Raw genomic sequence first — 16,757 nt, 5'->3', positions numbered from 1 at the left:
TCCTTCTGAATCAATGCAGCGCTGCCAGCACAATTTCCCAGCATTGAAGGCATCACAGTATGCATTTTTTCAGAATAGCATTGAGAGCTGCAGTGCATGCTGCTTGGATCCTCTCTGTTGCCTCAAAATGCTTGCCTTTCATTGGCCTTTTAAGGCAAGGGAGCAAAAACAAAGTCCAGGAGGGTCACACCTGGGCTGTAGAGTGGCTGCAGAAGCATTGGGGTGCTGGTCTTGGTCAAGTATCTGTTCACAAGAAAGGTGGTGTGAGTCAGGGCATTGCCAGGGTACAATTTCCAGTTGGCTGTGATGGCATCACAGTATGCATTCTTTAGAATAGCATTGAGAGCTGCAGTGCATGCTCCTTGGATCCTCTCTGTCGCCGCAAAATGCTTGCCTGTCATTGGCCTTTTCAGGCGAGGAAACAAAACAAAGTCTAGGAGGGCCACATCTGGGCTGTAGAAGCATTGGGATGCTGGCCTTGGTCAAGTAGCTGTTCACAAGAAAGGTGGTGTGAGTCAGGGCATTGCCAGGGTACAATTTCCAGTTGGCTGTGATGTCTTGTTGGACCCAATTGACCCTTTGACTGAGTCTTTTGAGCACTTCCGCATAAAACTTGGTGTTGACCATTTGTCCAGGAGAAACGAATTCATGGTGGATGATGCTTCTGATGTCAGAAAGACAATGAGCATAGTTTTCATTTTGGATTTGCTCATTCTTGCCTATTTTGGACAAGGAGACACCAACATGTGCATCCAGGAAGATTGCCTCTTTGTCTTGGGATCATTCTCAAAGATCCAGGACTTGTCACCTGCGGTTATGTTATTCAAAAATGAGGGTAACTTTCACACATGTTCAACTTTTCTTGGTACACTTCCACTTGCCACAATTTCTGGTCATCAGTGAGTACTTTTGGGACCATCTTTGCACACACCTTGCACATGTTCAAATGTACTGTCATATTGCCATGAATGACAGATTTTGGTAAATTTAACATTTGGACAATTGAACAAATACTTAATGAATGGCTGAGTACAAAAGTTTGCACACACAAGTCACATTGTCAGTGTTTGTTGAAATCAAAGGTCTTCTGGCACAGTCTTCATTGGCAACCTCTTCCTGACCCTCAAAAAAGGCCTGGTACCACCAGAACACAATACTTCTTGCTAAAGCAACATCTAGGTAAGCATGCTTGATCATACCAAATGTCTCTGTCACAGATTTATCAAGTTTCACTCAGAATTGAATCACATACCACTGCTCTAACCAATGTTGCATTTTTGGCTTGCACCCCTCACAGAAACACATCATGCAAAAAATGCCTGTCCTGACTCTCCAGGTGCTTGTAGACAACTGACCAGTGGCTCATTTGTTAGCTAGTAATGCCCTCTACCAAATCCAGCTGGTGTGCACATCCTCCAAAGTACAGTGGCAGCAGAAGAAAATCAGTCCTATTACTTTCCAGACAAACCCTGTACATGCATATTTATTAGAGTTCATATTTTTTAGATGATTTTGGTCTTTATTCGAATATTTTAGGATGAATAGAAGAGGAAATACTAACGAAGAGCTCTAAACTGACAAGACTATAGACTGACTGGACTAGCCATCATAAAAGTTCACCAAAATATTGAAGTAGACATTGACTCTGTAATAAATAGATATGGCAAAAGTGTAAATAGAGAAATAGACTTTTTATTATAAAATTGTGAATTCTGGAATTCAAGCACAATATATTGAACTTGAAAAAGTGGAAAGATAAACCACATTGTTATGAAAAGTAAAATTTTGATTAATAAATTGAGATTTTTTCAAAGTTGATGCTGTTTATTAAAATACTACTTTTAAAAAGAAACAGTGATTAGTTAATGCTTTATTGCCTATACTTAAAACCCTCGTTTTCAATATCTTCTATGTATTTCTATCTCTTCATTCTGTTTTTCTTGATACACACCTAAAAGAACTAGTATTTAATGTTTAATATACATTTTACAAATATAGAAGTTGTATCTTTATCCTCATTTCCTACTCTTCATTACTATCATAGTTACTAAGCAATACCACAAAGTTACAGTGGCAGACCCAGGGGGGCATGCCCCCCCCCCCCTAGCTTAGTTTAAAGTAGTGTAATACTTAATTAACTCATGTTTGTGTTAATTAAACTTGCTCCTAATGCAAGTTTATCAGATCAACCTATTTTGTGCCCCCTAAATCTTTTTTTATTGGATCAACCTATTTTCTGCCCCCCCCCCCCTAAAAAATCCTGGATCTGCCCCTGCAAAGTTAGGCTACATACTAAATGGTTTGACCTATAGAAATTGTCACAAAGAGTGGATGACCCCAAAAGATGGTTCAAGACCATTTTTTTTATAATATAAAGCTTAACTCACTTGCAATAGTGGTCAGAAGTGCAAAGGCAAAAGAAATATGCAGAAAATATTAAATATCATATTTTTGTTAAAGATGGTGAATAGCTTTTTATTTTTTTTTTATGGTGGGGTGGTTTTTATAACTTACTATTTTTGTATCAATGTTTTTATACCATTTTAGTTTCAATAGATTAATGACGACACGTTATATCACGGGAAGAGGGTTTTAAAATCCCCCTTCCCCCCAAACTCAAAATTTTCCAAAATTCTACTTTAGAAGCTTTTTTAAATATTTCTAAAGCGCTAAGACATAGAGTACTAAAAAAATCAGAATCGACTTCAGAGGACACGTTATATCACGGGAAGAGGCTTTTAAACCCCCCTTCTCCCCAAACTCAAAATTTTCTAAAATTCTACTTTAGGAGCTTTTTAAATATTTCTAAAGCGCTAAAACATAGAGTGCTACGGGAAGAGGTTTTTAAAATCCTCCTTCAAGGAGGATTTTCAAAGCACTCTAAGGGAAGAGGTTTTGAAAATCCTCCTTCTCCCCAAACTCAAAATTTTCCAAAATTCTACTTTCGAAGGTTTTTTAAATATTTCTAAAGCGCTAAGACATAGAGCGCTACAAACATTGTAATCGACTTCAGAGGACAAATTATGTTATGGGAAGAGGTTTTTAAAATCCCCCTTCCCCCCAAACTCAAAATTTTACAAAATTTAACTTTCGAAGCATTTTTAAATATTTCTAAAGCGCTAAGAGATAGAGGGCTAAAAACATCAGAATCGACTTCAGAGGACACGTTATATCACGGGAAGAGGTTTTTAAAATCCCCCTTCCACCCAATCTCAAAAATTTCAAAAATTTTACTTTAGAAGCTTTTTAAATATTTCTAAAGCGCTAAGACATAGAGTGCTAAAAACATCAGAATCGACGTCAGAGGACACTTTATATCACGGGAAGCTGTTTTTTAAATCCCCCTTCCCCCCAATCTCAACATTTTCGAAAATTCTTCTTTTGGAGATTTTTAAATATTTATAAATCTCAAAGAAAGTGAGTGCTAAAAACATGAGACTCTACTTCAGAGGACACGTTATATCACGGGAAGAGGTTTTTAGAATCCCCCTTCCCCCCAATCTCAACATTTTCAAAAATTCTTCTTTAGTAGATTTTTAAATATTTCTAAAGCGCTAAGACATAGAGTGCTAAAAACATCAGAATCGACTTCAGAGGACACGTTATATCACGGGAAGAGGTTTTTAAAATCCCCCTTCCCCCCAAACTCAAAAATTTCTAAAATTTTACTTTAGAAGCTTTTTTAAATATTTCTAAAGCACTAATAGATAGAGCACTACAAATTTCAGAATTGACTTCAGAGGACAAATTATGTTACGGGAAGATGTTTTAGGAATCCCCCTTCCCCCCTAACTCAAAATTTTCCAAAATTCTACTTTAGAAGCTTTCTAAATATTTCTAAAGCTTTAATAGATAGAGTGCTAAAAACATCAGAATCTACTTCAGAGGACACCTTATATCACGGGAAGAGGTTTTTAAAATCCCCCTTCCCCCCAAACTCAAAAATTTCCAAAATTTTACTTTAGAAGCTTTTTTAAATATTTCTAAAGCACTAATAGATAGAGCACTACAAATATCAGAATTGACTTCAGAGGACACATTATGTAACGTCAAGATGTTTTTTGAATCGCCCGTCCCCCGTACCACAAAATTTACCAAAATTATCCTTTATAAGATTTAGCAATATTTCTAAAGCTTTAATAGATAGAGTGATAACAAAATCAGAATAAACTTCAGAGGACACCTTATATCACGGGAAGATGTTTTTGAAATCCCCCTTCCCCCAAACTCAAAATTTTCAAAAACTATACTTTCGAAGCTTTTTTCAATAGTTCTAAAGCGATAAGACATAGAGTGCTAAAAACATCAGAATCGACTTCAGAGGACACGTTATATAACGGGAAGTGGTTTTTAAAATCCAACTTCCTCCAAAACTCAAAATTTTCAAAATTTATTATTTATTAGCTTTTTATATATTTCTAAAGCTACAATAAATAGAGTGCTAAAAACATCAGAATTGACTTCAGAGGACACGTTATATCACCGGAAGTTGTTTTGAAAATCCCCCTTCCTCCCAAACTCAAAATTTTCCAAAATTATACTTTTGAAGCTTTTTTAAATATTTCTAAAGCTCTAAGACATAGAGCACTAAAAACATCAGAATCAACTTCAGAGGACACGTTATTTCACTGGAATAGGGTTTTAAAATCCCCCTTCTCCCCTAACTCAAAAATTTACAAAATTTTACTTTCTATTGTTGTAATATTATTCATAAATCACGACAACTTGAGCGCTAAAAATATCAGAATCGACTTCAGAGGACACGCTATATCTCAGGAAGAGGTTTTTAAAAACCCCCTTCAACCCAAACGCAAAATTTTCAAAAATTCTACTTTAGAAGCTTTTTAAATATTTCTAAAGCGCTAAGACATAGAGTACTAAAAACATCAGAATCGACTTCAGAGGACACGTTATATCACGGGAAGAGGTTTTAAAAACCCCCCTTCTTCCCAAACTCAAAATTTTCTAAAATTCTACTTTAGGAGCTTTTTAAATATTTCTAAAGCGCTAAGACATAGAGCGCTACAAACATCAGAATCAACTTTAGAGGACAATTTATGTTACGGGAAGATGTTTTTTATGTCATTGGAAGATGTTTTTGAAATACCCATTACCCATTGAAATTTTGACAAAACAACATTTTACCTTAATTTTCAGTTATCAGTTTCTTTTTCTCTGGCTATAGTTCTGAAAATGCAATTTCAGTTATTTGAGTAGAATCTTAAGCCATATCAATGTTTTATTTCCAAAATTTAGGAAATGTATTTGCATATATTTAAAACCTTATAAGTTGGGATTGAGAAAAATTTTGAAGCTGAAAACAATTTTGTTGTACTTCATTTAAACAGAAGATCTATTTTGCAAGGTTCCGTTGCTATAACTCACAAATTTTTAAAGGTTACTCAAAGTTTTAGAAATCCCCCCAACCATACACCCCATTCCCCCTCCATACACTAAACTCTGGTTTATAAATTTAAATGTGAAAAGCCTTATTGTCCACGGGGGTATTTTGTGGGGGGGAGGGGGGATTTTCCGTGAGGGTATTTCTCGTGGGGAGGGGGGTATTTTCTGCGGGGAGGTATTTTCCGGGGGGATTTTCCGGCGGGTATTCGCCAAGAACCACAAATTTGATGGTATGAGTTTTATTAAAATCTTTTACTTTTAGGGGTTGTTTCCCCTTTTACGAAACTCAGACAAATTTGCTACACATGCAATTTATCAACCAGATTTTAGAGTATGATTCTAGTGCAAAACATTGCAACAAAATGGTCAGCTTAGATTAGTAGAAGCAGGGACACTGCGACCATTCTGTTTTCCACCGCCCCCCCCCCCCCCCCCCCCCCGCTATCAAATCTCCTTTCAACTAACCTTTAACCTTTGCACTCTCGAAAGAAAATTTCTATATAAGTTCAAACATTTTTTACATATTTTAAATTGCGGATGTAAAAAAGAAAAGCAAAATTTTTCAACATTATAGGATTAAACTATTTGAATATGTTTGATGTGGTTACCCAACTCAAAATGTTAAGGGGTTTCCAAAAAAATAATAAAAACGAATATAGATTATTCGGTACTTGTGCATTATAAATAGCCCACCACTATAGACTGTACAAGGAAACCAGACAAACGGGTATTTGTTAGACAAATGGATCGCAAAGCGTGATTTCTTATTGCGTTTACAATATTTAAACTGTGTTTTTTTTTGGTTTAGGGAGGGAAAAAGGTACCTGGGTTAGGTTACGTATTTAATATATGCTCTGATTTACCCCCCACCCCCTCCGGAGAAAATATATATCCCAAAGTTTTTTATAAACTATTATATTTTAATCATATTTTATTTTATTTAATTACCAGTAACCAAACTTAACTTATTTAGTGTATATTGGTTGATTATTTATAATGCACAAGTACCGAATAATATATAGTCAAATATTTACTTCTGCCCCCTCTCTCCCCCTCCCTATTGACACCTTAATAACGTCTCGTAACTTCCAGAATGAAGATTGCTACACTAAACTATTTGGACAAAAACATTTGAATTGCTTTAAGAACAAATGGGGTTAGATACTGTAAATTGCCAAATTTCCTGTTACAAAGTTTTAAACATTTATTAGTAAATAATACCCATAAAAAACAAATTAGTTGGGGTTATAATGCTCTAATATATGTTTAATGAAATGGTGCTTTCTCAAGTAGATTTAATATTTTTTTTTTAAATAGTGCTCTGCCATATATCTTTCCATATGTTCTTCTCTTCTTCCATATCTGGGTTATATTGTCTTGAACGTTACGCCAATGTCTTTCGATGGTTTGTGTGTGAGCACATGTTGCAGGGTCAACAAAATTTATGCTGTGGTTGACATGTAAATGCTGATAGACCTGGCTAGCCAGGCCATCTTAGGCCCTCCAACAGTCACTGATAATTGTTGTCCCTGGCAGGATTCGCTTTTGGATAATTCCCAACAATACGGCACTACTTCTATCTGGCACAGAAACCATGAATGAATTACCAGTTCCTCGCTCTATTCCACCAAATACACATTTACCCTTGACAATCTGACCACGATTATTTTTAAGCTTCCCAAAATGGGCTTCATCTATATCAACAATGACTCCTTCTCCTCCCAAAGGAGCAAAGTTTGAATGACATATGTACATACAAACCTCTCTGCAGAACTGGCTCCAATCCACAAAGGTTTGTTTACAACAAGTAACATTGTTGATCATGAAATCCTCCCTTGGAGGCGGTATTTGAAGCCAAATCCTCAAAAAACGGAAATTTTCTAGCTCAGAAAGGTGTGAACGAGCCATCCATGTTTTGTCATAGATCGATTTTGAAAAAGTACACTTAACCTGAGAATATTCATGGCCACCTCGGATAGGTATAAGCCTAGACTTCTGGCAACGGAACAATTTTCTATATTTTACGCAAATCTGGCCACAAATATCGCAATTCCTGCTTCTCAATAACATGCCATGGTTATAATACAACTCTAAGACTGCCTCAACAGTAAAAAATTGAACGATACCACCACAGAAATTTATTTCACAAAAATTGCAAGACATATCTCAATAATTGTCATTTACAGACTGAAGCTGTAACTCGTAATATCTATTGCGGCTTTAATTAATTGTTTCATTGTTAAACGCCGGGAATAGTTGAACAAAGATAACAGTGAATTGGGTTATGAATATATTGGAAAGATAGGTCAACTTAGTATGGGTTTTTCCTGCATTTGAAATAGTTGCTTCTTAACAGATGTAAATATCCTCGTCGATTCTGATGTTTTTAGCACTCTATCTATTAGTGCGTTAGAAATATTTTAAAATCTTCTAAAGTATATTTTTGGAAAATTTTGAGTTAGGGTGGAAGGGGGATTTTCAAAACCTCTTCCCGTGATATAAGGTGTCCTCTGAAGGTGAGTATCATGTTTTTAGATCTATATAGATTCAATATAGATATCGTTTGAGACCTAGTATAACATAGAATTTTGGAAATAGGTTTGTTACGGGGGACGTGAGAGTAATAACTAATCGAAACAGAAAAAAATTTGAAATCTTAATTAAAGTCTGATAGGTTTATTTCGGTCTCGCGGAGTGAGTTCATCCTATTTAAAAAAGATTCTAAAGTAGAATTTTAGAAAATTTTGAGATTGGGGGGAAGGGGGATTTTAAAAACCTCTTCCCGTGATATAAAGTGTCCTCTGAAGTTGATTCTGATGTTTTTAGCACTCTATGTCTTAGCGCTTTAGAAATATTTAAAAAGCTTCTAAAGTATAATTTTTAAAAATTTTGAGATTGGGTGGTAGGGGGATTTAAAAAACCACTTCCCGTGATATAACGTGTCCTCTGAAGTCGATTCTGATGTTTTTAGCACTCTATGTCTTAGCGCTTTAGAACTATTTAAAAAAGCTTCGAAAGTAAAGTTTTGGAAAATTTTGAGTTTGGGGGAAGGGGGATTTCAAAAACATCTTCCCATCAAATAATTTTTCCTCTGAAGTTGATTCCGATATTTCTAGCGCTCTATGTCTTAGCGCTTTAGAAATATTTAAAAAAACTTCTAAAGTAGAATTTTGGAAAATTTTGAGTTTGGGGGAAGGAGGATTTTCAAAACCTCTTCCCATAGAGTGCTTTGAAAATCCTCCTTGAAGGAGGATTTTCAAAACCTCTTCCCGTAGCACTCTATGTTTTAGCGCTTTAGAAATATTTAAAAAGCTCCTAAAGTAGAATTTTAGAAAATTTTGAGTTTGGGAAGAAGGGGGGTTTTAAAAACCTCTTCCCGTGATATAACGTGTCCTCTGAAGTTGATTCTGAATTTTGTAGAACTCTATCTCTTAGCGCTTTAGAAATATTTAAAAAGCTTCTAAAGTAGAATTTTGGAAAATTTTGAGTTTGGGAGGAAGGGGGATTTTAAAAACCTCGTCCCGTGATATAACGTGTCCTCTGAAGTCGATTCTGAATCTTGTAGCGCTCTATCTATTAGTGATTTAGATATATTTAAAAAAGCTTATAAAGTAAAATTTTGTAAAATTTTGAGTTTTGGGGGGAGGGGGATTTTAAATCCCTCTTCCCGTGATATAACGTGACATCTGAAGTAGATTCTGAAGATTGTAGCACTCTATGTCTTAGAGCTTTAGAAATATATAAAAAGCTTCAAAAGTAGAATTTTGGAAAATTTTGAGTTTGGGAGGAAGGGAGATTTTCAAAACCACTTCCCGTGATATAACGTGTCCTCTGAAGTCGATTCTGATGTTTTTAGCACTCTATCTATTAGTGCTTTAGAAATATTTAAAAAGCTTTTAAAATAAAATTTTGGAAAATTTTGAGTTAGGGGGAAGGGGGATTTTAAAACCCTCGTCCCGTGATATAACGTGTCCTCTGAAGTCAATTCTGAAACTTGTAGCGCTCTATCTATTAGTGCTTTAGAAATATTTAAAAGCTTCTAAAGTAAAATTTTGGAAATTTTGAGTTTGGGGGGAAGGGGGATTTTAAAAACCTCTTCCCGTGATATAACGTGTCCTCTGAAGTCGATTCTGATGTTTTTAGCACTCTATCTATTAATGCTTCCGAAACATCTTCCTATGACATAATTTGTCCTCTAAAAAGGATTAGGTTATTTTTACTGATCTCTCTTGTGAAATCCTTTCCCTAATTAATACAGTTTAAATGGTCTTATCAACAGAGTTGTTTGGCATGTGCCTGCTACCCTTAAGGGTAAGGGTGTCTGATAAGGCAAGTGTGACATCACAACTAACCGGGTTTCATATACCATAAAGAAAGTCAGCATTTGTTGAAAATTAAATGTCTTATGATTTAAATAGGATGTTGGAATATATTTTAATGAACAAGGTTAAAAGCAGAAGTTGTGTAAGGGACGCAGTGATTTATATTTATGATAGTAATATAGGATGAAATATGAGTTAAAAACAAATAGTAATGTGCAGTAATTTACCATTAGATCGAGGGGGGGGGATGAGTGGAGGTGGGTACTTCAAAGTACCTTCCCGGGACAAACCTTAGCATGTACATCCATCCCTGAAAGTTTCATTTTCCTAACCCCACTCCTTTCCAAGATAGCCAAAAGTAACTAAAGTAGAATTTTACCTATATTTGTAATCAGCATAAAAAAAGGCATTGAATGGTGTAGGCCCTATTCACTTTAGTCCTAACTCAAAAATATGATTTGGTAGATATTGACCATTTTTTTCTCAAAATTTAGAAAATGTATTAGCATACCTATCTTTAAAACCTTATAAATTGGAATTGAGCAAAGTGTTGAAGCTGAAAACAACTTTGTTGTTGGCTACTTCATTTAAGCAGAAGATCTATTTTGCAAGGTTTCACTTTAATAACACACAGATTTTTAAAGGTTATCAAAGGTCAGGATCCTCTACAAGGAGAAGCAGTGGAAGTAGGTACCTCAAAATACCTTCCCAGGACATACTTTAGCCTGTAGACCCATCCCTGAAAGTTTCATTTTCCTAGCCTAACCCCTTTCCAAGATAGGCTAGCCAAAAGTAGAATTTTACCAGTATTTATGCTAGTTGGTTGTGAGCATGGAGATACTAGATCTAACCAAGACACTAGCCTACCTTTGTGCTAAAAAGTAAAATGATAATACTCATACACGCTTCTGTCTTTTGAAATAGATCACTTTTTTGCCACTATTACCACTCATCAGGGTTGCCGCCTTAACCTGGAAGAATTTACTAAATAGGGGAGGAAAAATTTACTAGACCGCATCTGTTTTTACTAAATGCTCAAAAATATATATATATATATATATATATATATATATATATATATATATATATATATATATATATATATATATATATATATATATATATATATATATATATATATTATATTTATATATATATATATATTTATATATATATATATATATATATATATATATATATATATATATATATATATATATATATATATATATATATATATATATATATATATATATATATATATATATATATATATATATATATATATATATATATATATATATATATATATATATATATATATATATATATATATATATATATATATATATATATATATATATATATATATATATATATATATATATATATATATATATATATATATATATATATATATATATATATATATATATATATATATATATATATATATATATATATATATATATATATATATATACTTACTTTTAATTTCTCTCAACATGCTCCTTTTTTGTCAATAAAAATTTTCAAACTGAGGAGATTCACCTAATCACCTTTGGTGGTTGGCTTTTGTTTTGATTCCAATAGATTCCTGATCATCAATCTTGTCGGTCTCTCAGACAGACAAGCAAAATTGTAAAACAGACAAGCAAACATTGTAAATTGTCATATGTTTACGGTAATTTTTCTCCCTGAATTCAGGGAAAATAAAAAAAAAGTTTTGTTTACTATAAACTTGTTAATAGTTTTTACTAGATTTCGGGACATTTACTAGATCCTCTAAATTTACTAGATTTTTTTTTGACTAGATCTAGTAAAATCCTACTGACGGTGGCAACCCTGCCGTTCATGCTTGCCGCCACAACGAAATAATAATCACCAGTTTTTTACCAAGAAAATTGCCAGAATTCACCAGTTTTTCACCAAGAAAATCATCAAAAATCGGTGGTCAATGATGATAGTCATCACACCAAAAAGACGCGTTGGGCACCCTGAGCTAAGACATTATGTTTTTCAAAGGCTACTGCTCAAGAAGGAAGAGAATTTGTACCAAAAACTGGAATTCCAGCCAAAACTGAAATTGTGACCTAAAATCCTGTTTCTGTATATAAAGAACCTTTTTATTTATTTATCTAATATTTTAGTTTTCTTTGTCTTTACTTTGCAAAATCTTTCTTTTTTCTAGGTTTCTATAAAAGAGAATAACCACAATAATCCTCTTTCGTCCTCAAATTGAATTTCATTTGCTTATGAGTGTTTTTAATCCCCCTGCCACAGTTGGTATCCTTAATGAAAAACCTTAGTTCTGAAAAAGACCACTCAAATGGTGTCGATTTCTTATATAATTATTTTACTTCTGGAAAATTGTCGTGGGTCAAGTCTAAGCTGAAATATCGGACAAGCGGTGATAAATATTATTTCCCTGGTTTCTTTGACAAGAGCCCTGCTCTGGTCGACCATTTAAATACTGTGATTTGGAGATGTCATAAAAGAGAAAAGTGTTGAAAAGTGAAATAAATCCTTTTCTTTGCGGCCTCTTATGGAATAGGTATGACAATAAGTCCATGTGGTTGCGGTTAAATAGCCAGCTTCGCAACTCCATCACTTTTCGGATAAATGTGAAACAATACTCTGTACTTATTCCAGCTCTTTTCAATAGTAGTGGGGGCATTTAAGATCCAACGACAGCCCACCACCTTTGAATCCCGATCCGGACACTTTTTTTAACTTGTAACATATGTAGGTATTAGGCTATTACCTGGGAGCGCTCTAACGTCACGACAGCCCTGTTTCCAGCTGGCAAGAGTCCCATGTGTTTCAGTATGAATAATCGGAGTGTGGTCGGGATAAAAGACAAGTAGCAATAATAGGGAAATTAATATAGGATTTCAGCAACATCCATAGGATAATTAACATCGGATTTCTTTGACAGCCATAAGAAGAGAGAGAAGGATTTATTGAAAAAAGACATATACACAAAACTAATTGCTACTTCCACTATCCACCGAACTAAGACCACTAAGACCACTTGTCCACCGACACCACAAATACCACTAGACTCAAAAATAAATGCAAAATAATATCATATATTGTACTTCCTCCGGGAACATCATATCAACAAAACAAAATAAATCAATCAATCACTCAAAACTCATTATCAGCCAAAAACCAGTCCCTTAATGGTTTTTCTAAATATATTGGGGTCTCCAATAATCTTAATATCACTATTTAAACTATTCATTTCCGCGTACCTCTATAAAAAACAGAAAAACATGAACGGGAAGAAATACCTCTAGGTACATAGAGGTCCGCACTACCCCTTGTCTCGTGAGAATGAACTCTAGACATAATGGACAATAAATCACCGAAACATAGCAAAATTAACATGAGATTTAAACGCAGCCCTGTTACGTCACAACAGCTCTGTGACATCACGTCATGCCCTGGCAAGATTCTCACCCTGGAAAGATTCCCAGGTGCTTTAGTATTACCAATTGGAGTATGGTCGGGATAATAGACCAGCAGGAATAATAGGGAAATTAATATAAGATTTCCGCAACATCCATAGGAAATTAACATGGAATTTCAAGCGGCCCATTACATGTGAATCTCCTAATCTCTCGCACCTGTGCAATGCGGTCGGCTGGCAGACTTCCCCTGACACGCCCAGGTAGACAAGTAGCAATAACAGGGAAATTAACATAGGATTTCTGCAACATCCATTGGAAAATTTACATGGGATTTTAATAACAGCAATAGGAAAATTAACATGGGATTTTAAACGCAGCCCCGTTTCCAGCTGAAAGACCTCCCATGACATCGCCCCTCTGGACTCCAATGACGTCACACAACTTACCCCGTTTTAAACGGTCAGGTCTAATATGGATGACATAATTTTATGCAACCTTGCGTCAGGACCCATTGGGAATCCCTATTTGTAACTTAACGTGTGATGTCACTTAATGATTGTGCAAACATCACTGTCACGTTGTACTTTTTGACATTTTATTTTTTTTCATGTGAAATATACAACGCATTTTTTCCCACACACTTTATGTAAGGTCAGTGCATCTTACGCAATGTCGGCACGTAAGTTAAATAATGACAGCACACACATACCTGTCACATAATACTTCTTTAGCATTTTATTTTTTTCTTTCTTTCAAATCATTTTTTTTCTTTTAGTTCTTTGTCCTCACTAGGATTCAAAAGGTCAATTTCCTTCCAATGGGAAAGCGCTCCAACCGTAAGAACTGGCCAGCTAGTCCCAGTATTTTGTCCTACTCATTACATTCCGAAATTAATCTATTGCGTGTGAGAGAAATTCCTATGTTTCACTTTCTAGAATGAGATGTTTCGTGCATCTGTATAATTGGCACGGATAATTGGCACGCAGTCGGGAAACATTTTTTACCGGAAATCACACCTCTCCATTAAGTAACGCTTTTTAGGGGTTTATACTAAATAATATTGTTGATTGTTATTAATGTATTTATAGCGATAAAAGGAAAATGCATGCTTAAATTATATAAACTCCTTAGTTGTGCTAAACAATAAATCTTAAAAACATATACTTTGTAAATAAAATTTTTTTATTTCAAACAAATTTACAAACAATATAAAAAAAAACATAAAAAAACAGTAAAAAAACACGACAAACAAAAAAAAGGTGAGAAAAGCCTTATCGAAATATATGCAAAAAGAACCGTTTACCATAGAAAGTTGGCGATCCTAGTTTGCTATACCGGGGGTATGGTTGATATTAGATGCAAATTTAAGCCCTATTATTAACTTCTTAACGAAAATCCATCGTTTCTTTGAGTGGGATGTAAGATTTCACACCATTGTGACAAAAACACCCCACCCTCCCCCTAGCAATCATTTCCTAGTCATATTAATAGCTTTTAAGGAAAATATCCCGTTTTCTTTGAGTTAAACTTATGAATATTTCACAATGTCCTAACAATACGCCCCCACCCTCCGCCCTAGCAATCATTTCCAGAGAGCACGTTGATATTAGAGTTAAATTTATGCTAAATTAAAAGTTTTTTAACGAAACTGCATCGTTTCTTTGACTGGGATGTTAGATTTAAGTCACCCTCTACTGAAAAAATTCTTTTAATATTTGCTACCTTATCTTTAAGCTCTAGACTGTGCTAGTCAAAGGCAATGCATGCCTTCCTGGCAAAATATGGATGGCATACGGTAACCTCTGGCACTCTCATTATTCCATGCTTTTAAATCCATTAATTTATGTTTTAGCAGTCCATCCTCAACATGATACCCCCATGGCAATTTACACCACATTATCAAACTATAACTGCTCTGCAGCACCCTCTGACACCCCCCTTCATCATTCCTAAGACATTTTTCAGACATTTCAAGTTAAACATTATGCTTAAATCCGGTGAATTAAGTTTCAAGCCATTCATCATACTCCACAGAACCCTACACACCATCACAGCTTTAAGCGCCTGCCCCCGACATCCACGTGGAATCACCCGCTCATCCCCCCTCTAGGACATTTTTAACTTTTGCTACCAAAAAGAAGCTGATGAATCTAAATAAAAAACTGTTTTTTTATGTTTGAACAGCGGGAACTAGACCTTTCATTGCTAGAACGTGTTAGTCCAGGCAATCCATGCCACAGTACCATTATTTGACTGCCCCCACACTCCCCTAAAATCATTCCTAAGACATTTTTGAAACATTTTATGTTAAAAGATATACCTCAATCCGATGATTCAAGTTTTCCAAACCCATCCCAACCCTATACATATGGCAACTCACACCACCGTGGCATTACGCACCTCCCCATCCATTTCAACCGTTTTAGACAGACATTTTCAACCGTTTCACTCTGAAAATAGGCTGGTGAATCTAATTAAACAATATATTTTTGAACAGAGAGAAGTCACCATTTTTTTGCTAGAGCGTGATACTCCAACCAATTCACGCCAAACTATCCCACTACTATTGCTCTGTGGCACCCTCTGACATCACGTCAACATTCCTAAGGCGTTTTCAGACATTTCTTGTTAAGAATTATGCTTCAATCTGGTGTTTCAAGTTTTTGCAAGCCAAGCCATTCTTGATGCTCCACAAAGGACTCCACACCATCACAGCTTTACGCGCATGCCCCTCCGGCATCCACGGGCGATCACCCACTCACTCCCACCCTCTAGGACACTTTCAACTTTATCACCGAAAAGAAACTCATGAATCTAAATTAAACACTTTTCATTTTTGAACAGCGGGAATTCGACATTTCATTGCTAGAACGTGTTACTCCAAGCAGTTCACGCCACAATACCACAATATTACTTCTCTTTGGCACCCTTTGAAAACCTATTCATCATTCCTAAGACATTTTTCAGACATTTCTTGTTAAAAATTATGCTTCAATCGGTGATTCAAGTTTTTGCAAGCTAAGCCATTCATGAAGCTCCATAGGGCACTGCACACCATCACAGCTTACGTGCCTGCCCCTTCGGCATCCACGTAGGATAACCCAATTATCTCCCCTCTAGGACATTTTCAACTTTTCCCACCGAATATAAGCTCATCCATCTAAATTAAACACTGTTTTTAATTTTGAACATTGGGAACTTGACTCCAAGCATTTAAGCTAGAACGTGTTACTCCAAGCATTTAACGTCAAAATGCCACACTATTACTGCTCTGTGGCATACTCTGAGACCCCATTCATCATTCCTAAGACTTCTTTTCGGACATGTCTTGTTAAAAATTATGCTTCAACCCATTGATTCTTGTTTTTCGCAAGCCATCTCATTCATGATGCTCTACAAAAAACATCCTGGCACCATGGCATTACGCGTCCGGCGCACTGCGGGGAAACTTTGACGCTGGATATACAAGCTTTTAAGGATTTAAGCAATTATCTTCAATATTTTAACATTTATTTCATATATTAAAAATTTTTTAGGGCTTATGGCCTGACGTTTGAGAAATTTAAGATATTATTTTCAATATTTTATTATTTTTACATATTGCTCACTATTTTCC

The 16,757-nt window shown here is 35.2% G+C and overlaps 1 protein-coding gene across 2 annotated transcripts in view; it reads right to left on the bottom strand.

The window, feature by feature from the left end:
* LOC148946071 (E3 SUMO-protein ligase PIAS2-like) overlaps positions 1-10,689 on the bottom strand; it is a 122,656-nt gene extending 111,967 nt beyond the window's left edge. Inside the window, exon 1 of one of the 2 annotated variants that reach the window (XM_089098056.1) lies at positions 10,628-10,689. The gene's annotated coding sequence lies outside the window, so the exon portion shown is untranslated. Of the gene's footprint in view, positions 1-10,592 lie in introns of both variants that reach the window. The other variant, XM_089098055.1, reaches the window with a different exon arrangement.
* Between the last annotated feature and the right edge of the window lie 6,068 nt (positions 10,690-16,757).

This window comes from Artemia sp. Qi Xiang Cuo, chromosome 12 (assembly GCF_049724085.1).
Source record: "Artemia sp. Qi Xiang Cuo chromosome 12, ASM4972408v1, whole genome shotgun sequence".
NCBI lineage: Eukaryota > Metazoa > Arthropoda > Branchiopoda > Anostraca > Artemiidae > Artemia > Artemia sp. Qi Xiang Cuo.
Note: the sequence above shows the minus strand (reverse complement) of the source record. Positions and strands in the feature narration are given on the sequence as shown.